The sequence below is a fragment of the Lithobates pipiens genome, unplaced genomic scaffold (genome assembly GCF_037356315.1).
Source record: "Lithobates pipiens isolate NorthernLeopardFrog02 unplaced genomic scaffold, aLitPip1_a1.2 Scaffold_27, whole genome shotgun sequence".
Taxonomy (NCBI): domain Eukaryota; kingdom Metazoa; phylum Chordata; class Amphibia; order Anura; family Ranidae; genus Lithobates; species Lithobates pipiens.
This window is the reverse complement of record NW_027507788.1, coordinates 115,365,578-115,389,106: the sequence shown is the minus strand read 5'-3', so window position 1 is coordinate 115,389,106 and position 23,529 is coordinate 115,365,578. Positions and strand designations below refer to the sequence as shown.

The 23,529-nt window shown below is 44.5% G+C and overlaps 1 protein-coding gene and 3 long non-coding RNA genes across 5 annotated transcripts in view; 1 reads left to right on the top strand and 3 right to left on the bottom strand.

The window, feature by feature from the left end:
* NECTIN1 (nectin cell adhesion molecule 1) overlaps window positions 1-23,529 on the bottom strand; it is a 440,283-nt gene that overhangs the window by 33,673 nt on the left and 383,081 nt on the right. The window lies entirely within an intron of this gene.
* LOC143933215 (uncharacterized) lies at window positions 11,415-12,085 on the bottom strand. The gene is made up of 2 exons (XR_013263049.1): window positions 11,876-12,085; window positions 11,415-11,775 (listed from the first exon to the last, which is right to left on the bottom strand). It is a non-coding gene; the product is annotated as an uncharacterized LOC143933215 (long non-coding RNA).
* LOC143933214 (uncharacterized) lies at window positions 15,118-15,832 on the bottom strand. Its single transcript, XR_013263048.1, has 2 exons — window positions 15,579-15,832; window positions 15,118-15,478 (listed from the first exon to the last, which is right to left on the bottom strand). It is a non-coding gene; the product is annotated as an uncharacterized LOC143933214 (long non-coding RNA).
* On the top strand, window positions 16,769-17,439 carry LOC143933213 (uncharacterized). Its single transcript, XR_013263047.1, has 2 exons — window positions 16,769-16,978; window positions 17,079-17,439. It is a non-coding gene; the product is annotated as an uncharacterized LOC143933213 (long non-coding RNA).

The window sequence follows — 23,529 nt, the reverse complement described above, 5'->3', positions numbered from 1 at the left end:
GTAGAGTATTGTGATCTACTGTATCAAACGCTGCACTTAGGTCTAGCAGTACGAGGAGACACGGCTCTCCGTCATCTGCTGCTTCGAGGGCGTCATCCCAAATCTTGAGGAGAGCTGTTTCTGTTCCATGACCCGGGCGGAAGCCTGATTGCAGCGGGTCCAGGAGTTTGTGAGTATCCAGGTGACGTTGTAGCTGATGTACTAGAGCTTTCTCCATGATCTTAGAAATGGTGTTGAGGCTTGTAATCGGCCTACGGTTGTTTGGATCCTGAGGGTCCAGGTTTGGTTTCTTGAGTAGAGGTTTGACGATGCCTTGTTTGAGGATGCTGGGAACAATCCCTTCGTGGAATGATCGGTTTATGAGGTGTGTTATGGTTGGAGCCACGATGTCGGAGCATTCTTTCAGTAGTTTTGTGGGGATGATGTCAATAGGTGAGGTACTGTCACGCAGTTTATTAATGATGTTTTTTGCGGTGTCTACGGTAATTGGGGATAGTGAAAATTTTGGCGGTTGCGGTATGTTGGTGCGGACATCCTCTTTATGTATTTGCTGGCTGAGGTTGGATGTTTTCTTCTGACAAATTGTTTCCCTGATGGTTTTGACTTTATCGATGAAAAAATCCGACAGTTTGTCACAGTAATCCTGGGATTCGTTTTCTGGGGGTTCTAGGCACACCGGATTCATTGATTGATTAACCAGTTTAAACAGTTCCCGTGGTTGGTTTGCGGCCGTTGAGATTGTATATGAGAAGTGGTCCTTTTTGGCTTTGAAGATTGCTTTCCGATAATTCTCTGTCAGACCTTTGTAGTTAAATAGGTTTTCCTCGGTGGGATTTCTTCTCCATGTTCTTTCCGCTCTTCTGCGTTCTTGCTTTAGTATGGAGAGGGAGCTATTAAACCATCCAGCATTTTTCTTCCTGATGAGAGCCCTGCGTTTTGGTGCTACCGAGTCTGCTGATTGCAGTAATGCCTTGTTCAGGGAGTTGAGTGTTTCCTCCGTAGAGTGGTTTAAAGTTATTGTAGATATTTTTTTGGACAGAGTGGTTTTGAAGGCTTCGGAGTACAGTTTTTTATGCGATCTGGTCCAGTGCGTTGTTACAGGTTTCCGTTTTGCGTTGGTGATGTTGGTAGTGATTTTGAATTTGATAGCGTGGTGATCCGTCCATGGCAGAGTTATGTTGTCGAGTATGTTGACGTCGATGTTCTGTTTGAAAATGAGGTCCAGGGTGTGTCCTGACCCATGCGTGGGAGTCTTTATCAGTTGCTGTAGACCCAGTTCTTCTAGTTGATTGATGCAGGCAGTCGCGATGGGGTCTTTAGGCTCGTTTGCCCAAAGGTTGAAATCTCCGAGTGCCAGGAAATTTTTGAATTTTAGGGTGTGCATTGCAAAGGATTCCGTGAGGGGTGAAAGAAGATTGGCCTTTGGTCCCAGTGGTCTGTAGCACAGTAGAATATGAGTGGTGTCATGGGGTGTTGGTTGAAAATGTAGCGTCAGGGTTTCCATAAAAGACACTGGGTTCTGAGATGATGGTTTAGTGAGATCCAGGTGACCTTTAAAGATCACATGACAATGAAGTCACTGTACTCCAATGGCCTCTACAGCCCCCACATCTCAATCCAATAGAGCACCTTTGAGATGTGGTGGAACGGAAAATTTGCATCATAGATGTGCAGCTGACAAATCTGCAGCAACTACGTGATGCTATCATGTCAATATGGACCAAAATATCTAAGGAATGTTTTCAACATCTTGTTGAATCTATGCTATGAAGAATTGAGGCAGTTCTGAAGGCAAAGGGGGATCTAACCCGGTACAAACAAGGTGTACCTAATAAAGTGATCGTGAGTATATATACAGTATCTCACAAAAGTGAGTACACCCCTCACATTTTTGTAAATATATTATTATATCTTTTCATGTGACAACACTGAAGAAATGACACTTTGCTACAATGTAAAGTAGTGAGTGTACAGCTTGTATAACAGTGGCAGCTGTCAACAAAAGCAAATAAACCCCTAAGTGAAAATGTCAAAATTGGACCCATTTAGCCATTTTCCTTCCCCGTTGTCTTGTGACTCATTAGTGTTACAGGGTCTCAGGTGTGAATGGGGAGCAGGTGTGTTAAATTTGGTGTTATATTAGCACCTAATAGCAAAGAACTCTCTGAGAATCTGAAAAAAGAATTGTTGCTCTAGATAAAGATGGCCTAGGCTATAAGAAGATTGCCAAGACCCTGAAACTGAGCTGCAGCATGGTGGCCAAGACCATACAGCAGTTTAACAGGACAGGTTTCACTCAGAATAGGCCTTGCCATGGTCGATCAAAGAAGTTGAGTGCACGTGCTCAGCCTCATATTCAGAGGTTGTCTTTGGGAAAGACGTATGAGTGCAGCCAGCATTCCCAGAAGGAAGCTCTTATAAAGATGATGCACAAGAAACCCCACAAACACTTTGCTAATGGCAAGCAGACTAAGGATATGGTTTAGTGGAACCATGTCCTGTGATCTGATGAGAGCATTTATTTGGTTCAGATGGTGTCAAGCATCTGTGGCGGCAACCATGTGAGGGGTACAAAAACAAGTGTGTCTGTCTTGCCTACATTCAAGCATAGTGGTGGGAGTGTCATGGTCTGGGGCTGCATGAGTGCTGCCAGCACTGGGGAACTACTGTTCATTGACGGAACCATGAATGCCAACATGTACTGTGACATACTGAAGCCGAGCATAATCCCCTCCCTTTGGAGACTGGGCCGCAGGGCAGTATTCCAACATGATAACGACCCCAAACACACCTCGGAGACGACCACTGCCTTGTTAAATAAGCTGAGAGTAAAGGTGATTGACTGGCCAAGTATGTCTCCAGACCTAAACCCTATTGAGCATCTGTGGGACATCTTCAAATGGAAGGTGGGGGAGTGCAAGGTCTCAGATTCTCTGCTGATTTTTGTCTTCAGATTTACCAAAACCATATAGTGCAGGGGCCTGCCTGATTACATACACATTGAAACTCTTAAGCCGCGTACACACGTGGCGGACTGTCTGGCCAACTTAGTCCGTCATACTTTCGAATGAACGGACTTGCTCACACACGGCACTTTTTGAGTGGACTAATACGGCGGACTAAGTCCGCCATACTATCCGCCCTACTTTTGAAATGAACGGACTCGCCCACACATGCGGAGGAAAGTCTGCTCATTTCGAGCGCGTCTCCAGGTAGATGGGGCCAGCAAAGGAGACGTCGCTGACCCCGCCGCCTGGTATGGACTTAAAGGGGAACCCCAACGCCGAAAAAAATCAGCGTGGGGGTCCCCCCCAAGTCCACAACAGACCCTTGTCCGAGCACGCTACCCGGCCGGCCAGGAAAGGGGGGCGAGCGAGCGCCCCCCCTCCTGAGCCGTACCCTCAACATGGGGGGGTGCCTTGGGGAAGGGGGGGCCGCGCGGCCCCCCACCCCAAAGCACCTTGTCCCCATGTTGATGAGGACAAGGGCCTCTTCCCGACAACCCTGGCCGTTGGTTGTCGGGGTCTGCGGGCGGGGGGCTTATCGGAATCCGGGAGCCCCCTTTAATAAGGGGGCCCCCGGATACTTCTTCTGCTTCTTCTTCTTCTTCTTCTCCAGGAGATGTTGCCTCGACGCTCTCTCTGGCCGGAATGCCAGGGACGCGCTCCGCTGCCACTTATATAGGGACAATGGGGCGGTGTCACATGGCTTTATGTCACATGGGTTGGTCACATGGTGACCCCGCCCCCTTACAATGTCATAGTCCCCATGTGACATCAACCCATGGGACCAACCCATGTGACATAAAGCCATGTGACACCGCCCCATTGTCCCTATATAAGTGGCAGCAGAGCGCGTCCCTGGCATTCCGGCCCGAGAGATCGTCGAGGCAACATCTCCTGGAGAAGAAGAAGAAGAAGAAGAACGGAAGGCGGCGGCGACGGCGGCGACAGAAGACCGGGCCACCGCCTGTAAAAGAGCTATAAGAAGGCGCGGTGGCCCGGCAGAAGAACCGAAGAGGGGGACAAGACCCCCGAAGTCGGGAGAAGAGGCCGGCGGCGAGGAAGAAAGCCGGACTCCTCCGCTAGCAAAAGAGCTACAAGAAGATAGCGGAGGAGTCCGGCGAGAAGACCCCCGAAGACGGAAGACCCCCGGAGCTGTGCAATAAAATATTTTAACCCTGTGTTGTGTTTTTTTTGTACTTTTTTTCACAGGTGAATGGGTAGGGGTACATTGTACCCCATACTCATTTGCATAGGGTGGGGGGCCGGTATCCGGGGGCCCCCTTATTGAAGGGGGCTCCCGGATTCCGATAAGCCCCCCGCCCGCAGACCCCGACAACCAACGGCCAGGGTTGTCGGGAAGAGGCCCTTGTCCTCATCAACATGGGGACAAGGTGCTTTGGGGTGGGGGGGCCGCGCGGCCCCCCCTTCCCCAAGGCACCCCCCATGTTGAGGGCACGCGGCCTGGTACGGCTCAGGAGGGGGGGCGCTCGCTCGCCCCCCTTTCCTGGCCGGCCGGGTAGCGTGCTCCGACAAGGGTCTGTTGTGGCCTTGGGGGGGACCCCCCCGCCAATTTTTTTCGGCGTTGGGGTTCCCCTTTAAGTCCATACCAGGCGGCGGGGCCAGCGACGTCTCCGTCGCGGGCCCCGCCTACCTGGATACCAGCTCGAAATGAGCGGACTTTTCTCCGGGCGGGAAAAGTCCACTCATTTCAAAAGTACGGCGGACTGGCACACACACGGGCGGATTGTCCGCCGAAATGCGAGTCCAGCGGACAGTATTTCCAACATTCCGAAATACTTAGTCCGCCAGACTGCACGCTGAAAAAGTCAGCTGAAGCCCACACACGAGCGGACTGTCCGCTGAAATGTGTTTCGGCGGACTAAGTAGGCCAGACAGTCCGCCCGTGTGTACGCGGCTTTAAGGTTTGACCTCATATTATATGGTTTTGGTAAACCTGAAGACAAAAAAAACAGAAAACATCGACCAGCTCCGTGATGTAATCATGGAGGAGTGGAAGAGGACTCCAGTGGCAACCTGTAAACCTGTAAAGCTCTGGTGAACTCCATGCCCAAGAGGGTTAAGGCAGTGCTGGAAAATAATTGTGACAAAAAAAAAATATTGACGCTTCGGGTCCAATTCGGACATTTTCACTTAGGGATTTACTCGCTTTGGTTGCCAGTGGCTTAGACATTATGTTGTCACATGAAAAGATATAATAAAATATTTTCAAAAATGTGAGGGGTGTACTCACTTTTGTGAGATACTGTATATATATATATATATATATATATATATATATATATATATATATATATATATATATATAATATATATATATATATATATATATAAAAAAAAAAATATATATATATATATATTGTAGACATGTCACTGGAGAAGTGATCGAGGGGGTGTACATCTCACCTAGGTTGCTACACAGTGTGAGATGGTAAATCCAGGATGGTTCAGTTTCTCAGCAGTGATATGCTGCTGAATTGTTATTTAATTTTGCCGGGCCTGGGTTTATATGGAATGGCAGGTAGGTTTGGTAGAGGGACCTGTCATTCCACATCCCCCGATCCAGTTCTGGGTTTGGGATCAGGTGAGCTTGGATCCTAATTAGCCTGGGAAGCTAAAGGCTCTGTAGGGTCTGCAGGTGATTGCTCCCAGCCAGGGAATGAACAGCCTGTATGTTGAAGGAAGCTGCAAGCACAGACACTGCTGGAGCTAAAACCCACCCTGCGATATCCAGACGAAAAGACGCTGTCTTTATAAATGTCAGATAGGTGAGAAGAACCTGTTAGTAAGCGCCCAGCCGGGCTAGGTCTTTTGTTTATTTTGTTGTACTTAGAAAGCACGGTGTTGCTGTATGTTTTGTTTGCTGGACTGTTTGTACCACGAATAAACGCCAAGATCTGCTTCATATATTCCAAGTCTGCTGTGAACTGTGTCCAAACACACCCTACCCCGGGAAGATCCCTTACAATATATATATATATATATCTATAGAATCTCCTGTTGTAATTTTTATAAGGATCAGTGAGCAGTGATAGAGTAAGCATTTCCCTCTTCTTTCCTTGCTATCACTACCTCTCTCTCTCTGTATATACAGTTGTGTTCATAAGTTTACACACCCTGGCAGAATTTATGATTTCTTGGCCATTTTTCATAGAATATGAATGGTAACACAAAAATGTATTATCAATCAACTGTGCTTACTCTTTTTAAATCATAATGACATAAGAGATCACCCAAATGACCCTGATCAAAAGATTACATACCTCAGTTCCTAATACCATGTATTCCCCCCTCTAACATCAATGGCAGCTTAAAGTCTTTTGTGTATTTGTGAATGAGGCTCTTTATCTTCTCAGATGGTAAAGCTGCCCATTCCTATTGGCAAAAAGCCTCCAGTTCCTGTAAATTATTGGGCTGTCTTGTATGAACTGCACGTTTGAGATCTCCCCAGAGTGGCTCAATGATATTGAGGTCAGGAGACAGATGGCCACTCCAGAAACTTCACTTTATTCTGCTGTAGCCAATGACAGGTCCACTTGGCCTTGTGTTTTGGATCATTGTCATGTTGGAATGTCCAAGTACATCTCATGAGCAGCTTCCTGGCTGATGAATGCAAATGTTCCTCCAGTATTTTTTGATAACATACTGCATTCATCTTGCCATTAGTTTTGACCAAATTTCCTGTGCCTTTGTAGCTCACACATCCCCAAAACACCAGCGACCCACCTCCATGTTTCACGGTAGGAATGGTGTACCTTTCATCATAGGCCTTGTTGACTCTCTCCAAATTAAGCGTTTATGGTTGTGGCCAAAAGCTAAATTTTGGTCTCATCACTCCAAATGATTTTGTGGCAGAAGGTTTGAGGCTTGTCTCTGTGCTGTTTTGCATATTGTAAGCGGGATACTTTGTGGAATTTGCATAGTAATGGCTTTCTTCTGGTGACTTGACCATGCAGCCCATCTTTCTTCAAGTGCCTCCTTATTGCGCATCTTGAAACAGCCACACCCATCATTTTCCTCTTCTTGATTAGAGTTTAAACCAGAGGTCTCAAACTGGCGGCCCTCCAGCTGTTGTGAAACTACAAGTCCCATGAGGCATTGCAAGGCTGACAGTTACAAGCATGACTCCCACAGACAGAGGCATGATGGGATTTGTAGTTTTGCAACAGCTGGAGGGCCGTCAGTTTGAGACCCCTGGTTTAAACCCTTTCCTGTTTTATACAGTTCAACTACCTTTTCCTGCTGATCCTTTGACAATTCTTTTGCTTTCCCCATGACTCTGAATCCAGAAACATCAGTGCAGCACTGGATGAAAGATGCAAGGGCCTGTCAGGAGTCCAGAAATTCATTGACCTTTCATACACACACACTAATTAAAAGCAAACAGATCACAGGTGAAGGTGTTTACCTTTAATAGCCATTGAAACCCCTTTGTGTCAACTTGTGTGCATGTTATCAGGACAAAATCAACAGGGTATTTAAAATTTTGATCAGGGTCATTTGGGTAGTTTCTGTTGTCAGTATGATTTAAAAAGAGTAAACACAGTTGACTGATAATAAATGGCTTCAGCCAAACACTACAAGAAAAAGACAACTTCTCCTGTGCTCTGGTGTCCCGGTCTTCAAAGTGTGATACTGACAGTTTAAGATGGTAGTGTCAAAAATGTCTTGCAGCCCTCCTTAGAATATTGGGTATTCAAATACTGGAAAAACAAAACAAAAAAGGAAAGCGCTGTCATGGTTATGCAGTGATCTTCCTGTGTTTGCTTACCTCCCCTCATGTGTTCAGACTAGAGACCAGCCACTTCCACCTGGTGGTTTTTATAACCTCTCCTCTAAGCATGGCTCCACCCCAGGTCCTATCAGGGAGCCCTATATTAACCTGTGCACTGCAGGCCATCAGTGCTGATCAACCATTGTGTATACCTTTGTGTGTTTAGCTTCCTGCCGTGTGCTCTTCTACTGTTTTCCGTTACCGACTTTGGCGTGTTTGACTATCCCTGTTTGCCTGTGATCCTGACCTTTTGGCGTGTCTCCGACTATTCTTGTCTGCTTGTGGCCCGACCTTGGCTTTGTCCCTCACCATCCCTATCCTCCTGTTGCCTACTGTGGGTGTTAGCTGGGGGACCCTGGGGGTCGCGACCTGGAGCCAGTTGCAGCCAAGTCCATCCTCACCACTAGAGGCGCTGGTGAACACCTGCTGGCTCTTAAACTCCGCACCCCAGGGAATCTTACGCTCTAACCCCAGTGGGATCTGTCCCCCGTCTGCAGCAGTCAGCCGTAGGGTCCACAACCTTGGGGTGCACTCCTGATCCCTATGGTGTGCATCTGTCACCTCGCCTCAAGGTGACCTGACAGTTTGATCAGCCATGGCCCCTGTTGACGTGCCACTTCCTGCAGTTGATCCGTTGCAGGGCTTAGTTCGCAGACTTGAGACCCAAGAATCGCATCAGACCCAGATGATGCAATTCCTTTAGGTTTTGGTATCCCGTTTTGAAAAGGCTCAGGCCTTATTAGGACCCCCAGTTCAACAACCGCAACTGCTATCTGCTGCTGCACCTATCGCATCAGTCTCAGCCACACATTCATTACAACTACCAGCTCCGGTCCGTTTCTCTGGGGACTCCAAGGCTTGCAGGGGGTTCCTTAGCCAGCGCACAATTCATTTTTAACTTCAGCCCCAAAACTTCCTGTCCGATCGGGCAAAAGTCGCATATATCATATCCCTCCTGTCCGGCGAGGCGTTAGCTTGGGCAGCCCCTCTGTGGGAACTGAATGATCCAGTGATTTCTAGCCTGTCTGATTTCTTGAAACCTTTTTGGAATATCTTCGAGGAACCGAGTCGTGTCTCCTCAGCGGCTAGCACTCTTTTACGTCTCCGTCAAGAGTCTGCGTCTGTGGGACAGTATGCTCTTCAGTTCCGTATCCTCACAGCTGAATTGAGCTGGAATAATGAGGCCCTAGTTGCAACCTTTTTACATGGCCTCTCTGATAGAGTGAAGGATGAATTAGCAGGAAGATCCCTTCCTGCTGATCTGGACAGTGTCATCACCTTGTGTAACCAGATTGATATTCGCTTTCAGGAGAGGGCCCTGAAAAAAAGACGCCAGCACTCCCCGTTCTTTAGGCAGCCCGAGCCCCCAGTCCCTTCTCTTCGATCCGAGGAGCACCCCCTGCCTGCTGAGGAACCTATGCAGTTGGGCTGGACTAAATTATCTCCCGAAGAACGTGCTAGGCGCAGAACTCTGGGCCTATGCCTCTACTGTGGGGCCAAAGGTCATTTCCTTGACACTTGTTCTCTTCGTCTGGAAAATCACTCAGGGCTAATACATCTGGAAGGTGGAGTATTAGACCCTGAAATATCACCTTCACCTTCTCGTCTTCTCCTTTCTGTGTTGCTTCATGTCTGTGCTTCCTCTCGTTCGGTCTCAGCACATCTGGATTCCGGAGCCGCTGCCAATTTCATGGATTGGGAAACTGCATCCTCCATGAGACTTACCCTTTTGCCCCTTACAACGCCATTGGTGGTCTTGGCGATTGATGGCACGGTTCTCCCAGGGGGCCCCATCCGCTTTCAGACTCTTCCTGTTAAGATGTCAGTAGGGAAACTCCACCAGGAGTGGATATCCTTCCTTGTCTTACCTAAGGCTTCATCTCCTATCATATTAGGTCTTCCTTGGTTATGGCTCCATTCTCCACACGTTGGCTGGTCTGCTGGAGAGATCCTGGCTTGGGGTTCCTCCTGTTCCTCTTCCTGCCTACTCAAGGGTACCCCAAAGGAGAAACTTCCTGTTACCACCATTCTATTATCTTCTGCTCTTCCCGCTGTATATAGCGATCTCTGGGATGCGTCCTGCAATAGTCGGACTGATGCACTCTCTAGGTCATGTGGTACTCTGAATGAGGGGTCCACCTATGAACCTGAGTCGATCATTCACTCCAGTTCGCATAACCATTTACCTTTGTCTGTCCCTAATCTCCCTTGGACTCACAGCCAGGCTAACTTGTCTGCAAGTTCCACAGTTGCTATGCCCTGTGATGCGATTGAGATGGTCGCTACACCTGACAATACTATTCAGTCGGCCTCTGCACCAGTTATGCCAGTCCAGCCCATGCCCAATGAGCTTCCTGCTTCTTGTTCAGCACCTTCGGTGACCTGGCCTCACCCTACTGCTACTATGTCCGTTCAAACCCGTTTAAGAGGCTCAATCCATCCTTTGGATAGAATACCTCATTCGGCCAGGTGGGGTTTTCAATATTTTTCTCAGGGTTCTCTGCATTCTGTTTGTGTTTCAGCTATCCAGCTTGACTCTTGTGACATGTCACCTCCTAACCAACCTGACCTCTGGGATCCACTGACCTCTGCCCAGTCTGGTGGTCCTGTTCTGGATGCCCAGCTCATCTTTAAGGGTCTGGGGACCCTGCTCAGACTCCTGATCTTCTCATGCCCTTACCCATTCCTAAAAAGCCTTTAGTCCTCAAGTTCTCTCGTCCTCTCCCTACCTCGGTTCCAGTCTCTGAGGATAATCTAAAATACGAGGTTAGTCAAGTTTTGGATTCCTGACTCCGTAAAGGCATTCTTCAGTACCTAATACATTGGAAAGGGTTTGGCCCTGAGGAGAGGCCTTGGATCACTGCATCTGAGGTCTTTGCTCCTAGTCTGTTGAGGAGGTTCCATCTGGAGTTTCCCTTTAAGCCTGGACCAGGGAGGGGGAGGCCTCGTAAGAGGGAGGGTACTGTCATGGTTTTGCAATAGAGTTTGTCTGCTTACCTGTTTCCATGTGTTCATCTCTAGAGACCAGCTGACCCTCACCTGACTGCTTTTGTAATCCATCCTCTGGCATGACTCCACCCTAGCTTCTATCAGAGAACTCTATATTAACCTGTGCACTGCAGGCCAACCCTGCTGATCAACCTTTGTGTGTTTAGCTTCCTGTTACCTGCCGTGTGCTCTGCTGTTGTTCCGTTACTGACTTTGGCGTGTCCTTGACTATCCCTGCTTGCCTGTGATCCTGACCTTTTGGCGTGTCCCTGACTATTCCTGTCTGCTTGTGGCCCCGACCTTGGCTTTATCCCTCACTATCCTTATCCTCCTGTTGCCTACTGTGGGTGTGAGCTGGGGGACCCTGGGGGTCGTGACCTGGAGCCAGTTGCAGCCCAATCCATCCTCACCACTAGAGGCTCTGGTGAACACCTGCTGGCTCTTAGACTCTGCGCCCCAGGGAATCTTGCGCTCTATCCCCGGTGGGATCTGTCTTGGTGTTCTGGCGGCCCTGCCTTCCTTATCAATGGCATGCTTCCATCCCGGGTATATTATGTAAAAAGAAAAGGGGAACAAGTGGGACTTTAAACGAAGCATGTCAATTGAAAATAACAATGTATGAATACATGTGAATAAAATGATTTAGATTTAATTTATAATCAATAGCCACTAGGGGTTGTCCAAGATCGGAATGCATACAATAGTAGTACAGTAATATAATATAAATATGGATATACACTCAATATATTTTCATAATAGTAATCAGAGAATCTCGAAGTATAGACAAATCAATGGACATACATGGATGCAGTTCATAACAGAAATGCATAAATCAAAAATCATAAAATCACATGAACGAGTGCAAACTCAATAAGACAAAAGTTGATATTATCAAGGATTAAAATAAGCTTAGGTAGGCATCCTTAGTTTGAGAACCCGACGCGTTTCTTGGCTTCTTGCCAGTCATCAGGGGTGGGATGCATGTTTTTACTAAAAAAGCAAATAAATATGACAAATGTTAATATAGGCGGAACCTCAGTTAAATAAAGAGAGTATCAAATTGGTCCACTTGATTGATAAAGTGACTTACAAAGTAGCCCAAAGATTGGGCAGAACTTCCAGCAATGGGAACTGTTAGAGCTGGGATAAAACCGTCTCATCCGGGGTTGAGGCAGGGTTCAGACCATCCCCCAACAATGTCAGGGGGCAGGCCAGGGGGAACCGAAACAGACATCCTCAACACAGGTCCACTAGGTACTAAATGTATATGTGTGTTACCCAAATCTGCGAAAGAGAAAAGTGTGACAGGTCACAAAAAAACAAAAAAAACAAAAAAAAAAACCAAAAGCAGGACACTGAGTGTTGGATTGAACGTGTTGAATGAATATAGCTGATTGCTGAAAATGTGTGTGAATAAGATATACATGAATGATTGGGAAATAGGAGAAGACTAAATATGTGTTAAATAAGTGGAAATGGATGATGGGGAAATACAAAATCATCCAATTCAAATGTGTAAAAAAAAAAAAAAAAAAAAAATATGTGCAGTGCTCTGAATGAAACAATGTATGTGCAAAAAGGAGAGGAAAAAAAAAAAAAAATAATAAAAAAAAAAAAAAAAAAAAAAGTGCATAAAGCTATTACCCATATGTAGAGTTAAGGAGTGATCTCTTCCTAGTGGAGCACAGTGGAGGAGTGAACTGTCTGTCTGTCCCAGCTCATATACCCCAGGCCCTGGGCGGATCCCCGCCAGCGTCATGCATGATGTCTTTTGCAGCTGTGAAGAGATGAGGGAACACTCACAGCTGAGGATAATCCATACCTCAGTGGGTGCCCCTCCATCTTAGCTGCAGCATCAGGTGGAAAGACAGAGAAAAAAAAAAAAAAAAAATACAAAAACAAACAATAGACTCCCACCTTGCAGTGTCTATTGACACCACTCGAGGGGCCCTTTTATGCATGGCGCCGATGCACTGAGATCGAACCCCACCACCCCCTGTGATCCACAAAGGGAGGTAGGGAGGGAGCTGAGCGCATCGCAACCCCGGAAGGATGACTGCAACATACCCAGCAAAAACAGCCCATATGTTCAATTGATTGATAAATAAATTCCAGGAAAAACAAAACTGGAAAAAATAATATTAAAAAAATTTTCTCAATAACTGATGGAAACACATATATAAATAATTTCAAACCGCAGGTTTATATACCCGAAACTGGGATCATAAATGAATAGGGATATATATACAGACGAATATTTACTAAGGATAAGGATAATAAGTAATTGTGCAGCATGGTCACCAAAGGAACAGGTGTCTTCCACCCAAATTATATAGTTTAAAGATAAGTGACCTAGCTGCAGTACTAAATAGCAATGGCATGCTTCCATCCCGGGTATATTATGTAAAAAGAAAAGGGGAACAAGTGGGACTTTAAACGAAGCATGTCAATTGAAAATAACAATGTATGAATACATGTGAATAAAATGATTTAGATTTAATTTATAATCAATAGCCACTAGGGGTTGTCCAAGATCGGAATGCATACAATAGTAGTACAGTAATATAATATAAATATGGATATACACTCAATATATTTTCATAATAGTAATCAGAGAATCTCGAAGTATAGACAGATCAATGGACATACATGGATGCAGTTCATAACAGAAATGCATAAATCAAAAATCATAAAATCACATGAACGAGTGCAAACTCAATAAGACAAAAGTTGATATTATCAAGGATTAAAATAAGCTTAGGTAGGCATCCTTAGTTTGAGAACCCGACGCGTTTCTTGGCTTCTTGCCAGTCATCAGGGGTGGGATGCATGTTTTTACTAAAAAAGCAAATAAATATGACAAATGTTAATATAGGCGGAACCTCAGTTAAATAAAGAGAGTATCAAATTGGTCCACTTGATTGATAAAGTGACTTACAAAGTAGCCCAAAGATTGGGCAGAACTTCCAGCAATGGGAACTGTTAGAGCTGGGATAAAACCGTCTCATCCGGGGTTGAGGCAGGGTTCAGACCATCCCCCAACAATGTCAGGGGGCAGGCCAGGGGGAACCGAAACAGACATCCTCAACACAGGTCCACTAGGTACTAAATGTATATGTGTGTTACCCAAATCTGCGAAAGAGAAAAGTGTGACGGGTCACAAAAAAAAAAAAAAAAAAAAAAAAAACCAAAAGCAGGACACTGAGTGTTGGATTGAACGTGTTGAATGAATATAGCTGATTGCTGAAAATGTGTGTGAATAAGATATACATGAATGATTGGGAAATAGGAGAAGACTAAATATGTGTTAAATAAGTGGAAATGGATGATGGGGAAATACAAAATCATCCAATTCAAATGTGTAAAAAAAAAAAAAAAAAAAAAAAATATGTGCAGTGCTCTGAATGAAACAATGTATGTGCAAAAAGGAGAGAAAAAAAAAAAAAAAAAAAATACAATAATAAAAAAAAAAAAAAAAAAAAAGTGCATAAAGCTATTACCCATATGTAGAGTTAAGGAGTGATCTCTTCCTAGTGGAGCACAGTGGAGGAGTGAACTGTCTGTCTGTCCCAGCTCATATACCCCAGGCCCTGGGCGGATCCCCGCCAGCGTCATGCATGATGTCTTTTGCAGCTGTGAAGAGATGAGGGAACACTCACAGCTGAGGATAATCCATACCTCAGTGGGTGCCCCTCCATCTTAGCTGCAGCATCAGGTGGAAAGACAGAGAAAAAAAAAATAAAAAATACAAAAACAAACAATAGACTCCCACCTTGCAGTGTCTATTGACACCACTCGAGGGGCCCTTTTATGCATGGCGCCGATGCACTGAGATCGAACCCCACCACCCCCTGTGATCCACAAAGGGAGGTAGGGAGGGAGCTGAGCGCATCGCAACCCCGGAAGGATGACTGCAACATACCCAGCAAAAACAGCCCATATGTTCAATTGATTGATAAATAAATTCCAGGAAAAACAAAACTGGAAAAAATAATATTAAAATTTTTTTCTCAATAACTGATGGAAACACATATATAAATAATTTCAAACCGCAGGTTTATATACCCGAAACTGGGATCATAAATGAATAGGGATATATATACAGACAAATATTTACTAAGGATAAGGATAATAAGTAATTGTGCAGCATGGTCACCAAAGGAACAGGTGTCTTCCACCCAAATTATATAGTTTAAAGATAAGTGACCTAGCTGCAGTACTAAATAGCAATGGCATGCTTCCATCCCGGGTATATTATGTAAAAAGAAAAGGGGAACAAGTGGGACTTTAAACGAAGCATGTCAATTGAAAATAACAATGTATGAATACATGTGAATAAAATGATTTAGATTTAATTTATAATCAATAGCCACTAGGGGTTGTCCAAGATCGGAATGCATACAATAGTAGTACAGTAATATAATATAAATATGGATATACACTCAATATATTTTCATAATAGTAATCAGAGAATCTCGAAGTATAGACAAATCAATGGACATACATGGATGCAGTTCATAACAGAAATGCATAAATCAAAAATCATAAAATCACATGAACGAGTGCAAACTCAATAAGACAAAAGTTGATATTATCAAGGATTAAAATAAGCTTAGGTAGGCATCCTTAGTTTGAGAACCCGACGCGTTTCTTGGCTTCTTGCCAGTCATCAGGGGTGGGATGCATGTTTTTACTAAAAAAGCAAATAAATATGACAAATGTTAATATAGGCGGAACCTCAGTTAAATAAAGAGAGTATCAAATTGGTCCACTTGATTGATAAAGTGACTTACAAAGTAGCCCAAAGATTGGGCAGAACTTCCAGCAATGGGAACTGTTAGAGCTGGGATAAAACCGTCTCATCCGGGGTTGAGGCAGGGTTCAGACCATCCCCCAACAATGTCAGGGGGCAGGCCAGGGGGAACCGAAACAGACATCCTCAACACAGGTCCACTAGGTACTAAATGTATATGTGTGTTACCCAAATCTGCGAAAGAGAAAAGTGTGACGGGTCACAAAAAAACAAACAAAAAAAAAAAAAAAAAAAAAAAAACCAAAAGCAGGACACTGAGTGTTGGATTGAACGTGTTGAATGAATATAGCTGATTGCTGAAAATGTGTGTGAATAAGATATACATGAATGATTGGGAAATAGGAGAAGACTAAATATGTGTTAAATAAGTGGAAATGGATGATGGGGAAATACAAAATCATCCAATTCAAAATCATCTTAGCTGCAGCATCAGGTGGAAAGACAGGGGGTGGTGGGGTTCGATCTCAGTGCATCGGCGCCATGCATAAAAGGGCCCCTCGAGTGGTGTCAATAGACACTGCAAGGTGGGAGTCTATTGTTTGTTTTTGTATTTTTTTTTTTTTTTTCTCTGTCTTTCCACCTGATGCTGCAGCTAAGATGGAGGGGCACCCACTGAGGTATGGATTATCCTCAGCTGTGAGTGTTCCCTCATCTCTTCACAGCTGCAAAAGACATCATGCATGACGCTGGCGGGGATCCGCCCAGGGCCTGGGGTATATGAGCTGGGACAGACAGACAGTTCACTCCTCCACTGTGCTCCACTAGGAAGAGATCACTCCTTAACTCTACATATGGGTAATAGCTTTATGCACTTTTTTTTTTTTTTTTTTTTTTTTATTATTTTTTTTTATTTTATTTTTTTTTTTTTGTTTTTTTCTCTCCTTTTTGCACATACATTGTTTCATTCAGAGCACTGCACATATTTTTTTTTTTTTTAATTTTTTTTTTTTTTTACACATTTGAATTGGATGATTTTGTATTTCCCCATCATCCATTTCCACTTATTTAACACATATTTAGTCTTCTCCTATTTCCCAATCATTCATGTATATCTTATTCACACACATTTTCAGCAATCAGCTATATTCATTCAACACGTTCAATCCAACACTCAGTGTCCTGCTTTTGGTTTTTTTTTTTGTTTTTTTTGTTTTTTTGTGACCTGTCACACTTTTCTCTTTCGCAGATTTGGGTAACACACATATACATTTAGTACCTAGTGGACCTGTGTTGAGGATGTCTGTTTCGGTTCCCCCTGGCCTGCCCCCTGACATTGTTGGGGGATGGTCTGAACCCTGCCTCAACCCCGGATGAGACGGTTTTATCCCAGCTCTAACAGTTCCCATTGCTGGAAGTTCTGCCCAATCTTTGGGCTACTTTGTAAGTCACTTTATCAATCAAGTGGACCAATTTGATACTCTCTTTATTTAACTGAGGTTCCGCCTATATTAACATTTGTCATATTTATTTGCTTTTTTAGTAAAAACATGCATCCCACCCCTGGTGACTGGCAAGAAGCCAAGAAACGCGTCGGGTTCTCAAACTAAGGATGCCTACCTAAGCTTATTTTAATCCTTGATAATATCAACTTTTGTCTTATTGAGTTTGCACTCGTTCATGTGATTTTATGATTTTTGATTTATGCATTTCTGTTATGAACTGCATCCATGTATGTCCATTGATTTGTCTATACTTCGAGATTCTCTGATTACTATTATGAAAATATATTGAGTGTATATCCATATTTATATTATATTACTGTACTACTATTGTATGCATTCCGATCTTGGACAACCCCTAGTGGCTATTGATTATAAATTAAATCTAAATCATTTTATTCACATGTATTCATACATTGTTATTTTCAATTGACATGCTTCGTTTAAAGTCCCACTTGTTCCCCTTTTCTTTTTACACTGCCTTCCTTATCACCTTGACCCCCATCCACAACACTCAGCCATAGGGTCCACAACCTTGCGGTGCACTCCTGATCCCTATGGTGTGCATCTGTCACCTGGCCTCAAGGTGACCTGACAGAGTAAGGCCATTGACCAGCTCATTTCCCTCTTCAAGGAAAATGATAAAACAGACTTGATCGACTGTGTTGACACTGAAAAGCTATTATCCAAATGTGGCAGTGAATCTGCCAAAGACATTCCAAAACCGAAATCTACACTCAAAAAGAAGTCTGACCAGTTCCCATTGTCCAGTTGTTACTCCAATGTGGTGGTATTCCTGAAACTCGCATTCCGAGATCTTAATAAAATATCAACTAAAACAGGGTTGTGACCAATGTGTGGACTGCGCCAACTTCTAAATGAATCTGTGTCTCACCACTTCTATTTTAACCATGTAAAAATATTTTTTTATATAAATTCCCTATTGGTTATAAAGGGTTCTCGTAGGTCACTCTTCAAGCCCCTGATCAGTAATTCAATTATTTCACCAATACAATTCAGTAACTAAAGACCATGTTCCTATAAAAAAATGTGGAAATGTGTAGATGTATTTATACAAAATTACTATATAAATAAATGTGCTAGATATATAATTCAACTAACAAAGTGAAAGTGCAAATATAAATGTGAAACAAATCCCACTCAATAAAGTGCAAATGCTAATAAAAAAGTGCAAATGCTAATAAAAAGTGTATTCCAAAATTCTTCAGTGAATACTCCGATGAGTTCATAAACAAATAAAGTGATAAAATGCAAATGTATAACAATCCACATAAATAGCCTCAGCGAGTGATCAGCTCATTCCCATGAATTGATCTCTTATTCGTGGTTATGTGCATCTAACTTCACCATTTTGTGACTTCACTACCACCTTTTAGAATGGCCACCCATCAGAAACAAATATGTATGTGCCTTTGGTTCATCAGTTGGATAACCACTCCATTCAATGGATCAATCTGTACCCTTCCTGGGCAGTGTATCAATGCAATTGGTTTCTCTTGCTCTATTAGTTCTCATAAAAAATCGATAGCCATCATGGTGTAGTATATTTCTACCCTTTATTAAAACACTTAAAAAATTACTATTGCACTCTTGTTTGGATGTGCCCCTTAGCCGGCACCAAGCTAATCCAACCATGTGCGTGGGGTACAAAGTGTCTGCGAGTGTTCCCCTATGCTTTCCTCGTCAGCGTGCGTTCCAGGCCTCATTTTTGCTTATCAGGACGTGACTTTTTTTCCTCCCAGCAGCCTCTATGCGTTTTACAAATGAGATTGCGTCATCATGAAGCATGAGGCCTCAGCAGATTTCATCATCCAGTCCCTTGAATTAATTTTGAATCACAACTTTTGATGGTTCCCACTACCTCCAGGTGCAAGGTGTGGCGATGGGGACTTGTTGTGCCCCATCGTACACCAACCTGTACCTGGGGGAGTGGGAACATTCCCTTATGGCAGATGAGCAACTCACGATGTATACTGACCACATTACTATGTGGCAGAGGTACATCGATGATGTATTCATGATGACCCGACTGAGTTGCTCCCTACATTTCTGGCAAGACTCAATAAAAATCAGTTCAATCTCACGTTTACTACCATTCTTGTGAGGTGATGTTTTTGGATGTCACAGTCCTCCGGGGTGAGGATGGTGCCATTCAGCCACGTCTCTTCTGGAAACCCACAGCAGGGAATTCTATCCTGCATGCCTCCAGCTTTCACCCTCGGCCCCTCTATACCATTTAGTCCAGGGGTTTCCAAACTTTTTTCAAAGAGGGCCAGATTTGATGAAGTGAACATGCGTGAGGGCCGACCATTTTGCCTGACATTCTTTGAACCATTAAAATTCGGTCTGTGTGTTAGTTTGAGCACTATACACTGCCCAACAAGAATTCTCTTGCCTTTTTTGGCTGTATGTGGTAAAGAGATGAGCTTGGTCGTGTTATTTGTATATACCGTATTTATCGGCTTATAACACGCACCTTCACTTTAAGAGGGCAGTTTCAGGGAAAAAATCTTAAATTTTAAACAAAGAACTGAAGCAAAATAAGGGTCAGTGCCCATCAATACAGCCTAATCAGTGCCCATCTGCAGCCTCACCATTGCCTGAATGCAGCAGAACCCACATCGTCCTGAATGCAGCAGAACCCACATCGTCCTGAATGCAGCAGAACCCACATCGTCCTGAATACAGCAGAATCCACATTGTCCTGAATGCAGACTCACCATTGCCCTCAGTGCAGCCTGATCGATGCCCATCTTCAGCCTCAGGCGTGTTATTTGGATATACCATATATATCGGCTTATAACACGCACCTTCACTTTAAGAGGACAGTTTCAGGAAAAAAATCTTACACTTTAAACAAAGAACTGAAGCAAAATAAGGGACAGTGCCCATCAATGCAGCCTAATCAGTGCCCATCTGCAGCCTCACCATTTCCATGAATGCAGCACCCACATTGTCCTGAATGCAGCAGCACCCACATTGTCCTGAATGCAGCAGCACCCATATTGCCACGACTGCAGGAGCACCCACACTGTCCTGAATGCAGCAGCACCCACATTGTCCTGAATGCAGAAGTACCCAGGACAATGTGGGTACTGCTGCATTCAGGACAATGTGGGTGCTGCTGAATTCAGGAAATGGTGAGGCAGCACACACATTGTCATGAATGCAGCACCCACATTGTCCTGAATGCAGCAGAACCCACATTGTCCTGAATGCAGCAGAACCCACATTGTCCTGAATGCAGCAGAACCCACGTTGTCCTGAATGCAGCAGCACCCTCAATGTCCTGAATGCAGCAGCACCCTCAATGTCCTGAATGCAGCAGCACCCACATTGTCCTGAATGCAGCAGAACCCACGTTGTCCTGAATGCAGCAGAACCCACATTGTCCTGAATGCAGCAGAACCCACGTTGTCCTGAATGCAGCAGAACCCACATTGTCCTGAATGCAGCAGAACCCACGTTGTCCTGAATGCAGCAGCACCCACATCATCCTGAATGCAGCAGAACCCACGTTGTCCTGAATGCAGCAGCACCCACATCATCCTGAATGCAGCAGCACCCACATTGTCCTGAATGCAGCAGCACCCACATTGTCCTGAATGCAGCAGCACCCACATTGTCCTGAATGCAGCAGCATCCACATTGTCCTGAATGCAGACTCAGCATTGCCCTCAGTACAGCCTGATCGATGCCCATCTTCAGCCTCGGAGTGGACAGGGAGGGGGCGGGATGAGCGCCAACAGACATACAGGAGAAACTCCTGTTTTCTCTGCGGCCTCTTTAATGAAAAGTCCCACCTCCTCTGATGACAGAACAGTTGTCCAATGGCAGCCCAGGAGACAGGACTTCCTTTTACAGAGGAAATTCTCCTCCTGTATGTATGGCGCTCGTCCCCCTCCAAGGCAGCCAGCTTGTATATCTTTTGTGGCCCCTGGCGCTCGGGGATGAGTTGGGGGCCACAAAAGATATACATGTCAAAATTACCAGGCGGGCCACCCGAAACCGGAACGTGGGCCGCACTTGGCCCGCGGGCCAGACTTTGGACATGCCTGATTTAGTCAATATTTACAGACTAGGCGGAACTGCTCAGATAAAAAAATCTTTCAACTAGAAGCTAAAATATTACAAGCTAGACTTTTGGATAGGGGATACTTGAAATCGTGTCTAAAGAAAGCTTATAGGAGGGCAGTGGAAAAGACCAGATGTGAACTTTTGTATGGTCAGAAAAAGGACAGAAAATCAGAGGCGGTAACTAGAATAATAGTAAAGTATTCAAACCAGCATACCCAAATTTAGAATGTAATCCAAATATACTGGCATCTCTTATCCATGGACCCTAATGTAGGTAGATTTGTGTCACACAAACCTTTCATCACCCTCAGACGTGCCACTTCCATCAAGAATTACATAGTTCAGAGTGAATTTAAGGGAGAAAATCGAGGTGACCCCATGTAAACTTAAGCAGACATATACTTGCGGTGGCTGTAGCTTCTGCCAATACATACACACAGGTCGTACATGTAGGTTACCCAATGGCAGAGTTTTTAGGGCCCAACATTTTTCCAATTGCAAGACACACTGTGTGGTTTACTTGTTACTATGTGATTGTGGCTCATTCTATGTAGGAAAAACCAAGGTCGAGTTTCTCTCTAGGATGTCCAAACACATTTGGAGCATGAAGGGATGTAACCCAGATCTCCCTTTGGGGACAAACATAACTGCGCTGCATAATGGCCTTTTTCCTAAAATTAAATTTTTAGCTCTTGATAGAATACATCCCAATTTGAGAGGAGGGGACTGTAACAAGGTCCTACTCCAGAGAGAACTAAAATAGATTTTTCCTTTCAAGCCACTATCTTCCCATTACTTACAAAACTTAGAAGGGTTTGTATTTGGAGGTATGTAAAAATAATCTAATTCCATATTTTAGACTCTGGGACTTTGACCTTGGTATCTCCGAGCTTCAATGTGCCTGATTTTAATATAATTGTTTATCTCTGGGAACATCTACCTACACCATATGTGTACTTCCATCTCTGGGCATCCTGTCTTATTCAAGCCTTGCTTTCACTTGTTGTTCTATATGCCACATATGTCTATCCTTGGGGTGATATTAGGTCCTTCTATAATTTTTCTTACAATTTGTCTTTCTTTTTCCCATTACTGTTCCTCCCCTGTCTCTGTTTCCCTTTCTTTTTGTCTCTTTCCTCCCTCTCTCCTCCCCCTTTTTTTGATCTGGTCGATCTGGGCATGGTGCCCTATTTGTGCAATCCCAGAATGCGTGGGCTGCTCTGGTCACCCACCCCTGCGACCCCTAGATTGTGGTACTTGGGATACATGATGTGGCATATACTTGCCACTCCCCCTATTTCCATCTAGCTCCACCCATGCACGGTCCGCATGTGCAATATATCCCCATTGAGGCTCGGGCATTCCATCTCCCCTCCTTTAGCCATCCTAGCCTCTGGTCGTTTCCGCGCACGCGTGTTGGTGGGAGCATGACATCACTCCGCTCGTCTTGCCATCATAGATGTGGACATGGGGCGACTCCGTGCGCCGCACTCTCGGAGGACCATTCGAACAGCACAGGTGGATTCAATTCCTGCCCAGTGTCTCCACTTGCTGTATGGGGTGGGTCTATGGCAAATTGTGGCCATAAGTATGAGGTGAAACTGGATCCCCTCTCATGGCGACCGATCACTGGAGCAGTTCACATTGAACTCTTTGAACCCTGATACACAGGTAAGTGTCGCCAGTCTGACAATTTATCTCCTCTATGATAAGTGCCCCAGTACTCTTTAGGCCATTTTGGCTTCATTATACTTTATTTATATTGTTTGTTGTTTTAACCTAGGTACCCCCTGCCTCTATATGTTTTTTAGACATCCACTCTCTTTGCTGCTTTGATGCTGGGCTGCATTAGGAATCTCAGGAGAGACGAACTTCAACAGTTATCTTCAACTTTTTATTCTTATATTGAATAACCGTTTACCCTCAGGCTTTGCTTCCTGTATATGGAATCAATGGCATATCTTGTCGTAAATCTAAATTTATATCAACACACTCTGCACATAGTGCAGCTATTGTAGCATCTTTGAAGGTATGTCCTCATGCACCCTGTACGCTCTGTTAGATATTAATAGACCATTCATTGCAGCCGTGTGTGTATACACATGAGCACATGTCCAAATTGTGTGCGTGCAGGTGTGTATATTCGCATCTGGGGTTTAGGTATTCCGTTATCTCAACATTGCCACTCTGCCCCCAACAACGCTGTTCTGGTCCCGGCTTGCATTTTTGTGGCTCTGTGACCAGACCTCTTCCGAATTTCTTCTACACTGCATCGCCTGGCTTTTCTGGTCACCTCTGCTATATCATCTTGGGCCAACACTAGACATGTGAGTATGTGAACGGCAATTGGATGCAGTTTAAAGAGGAAGTAAACCCCTTCAAACCACTTTGACC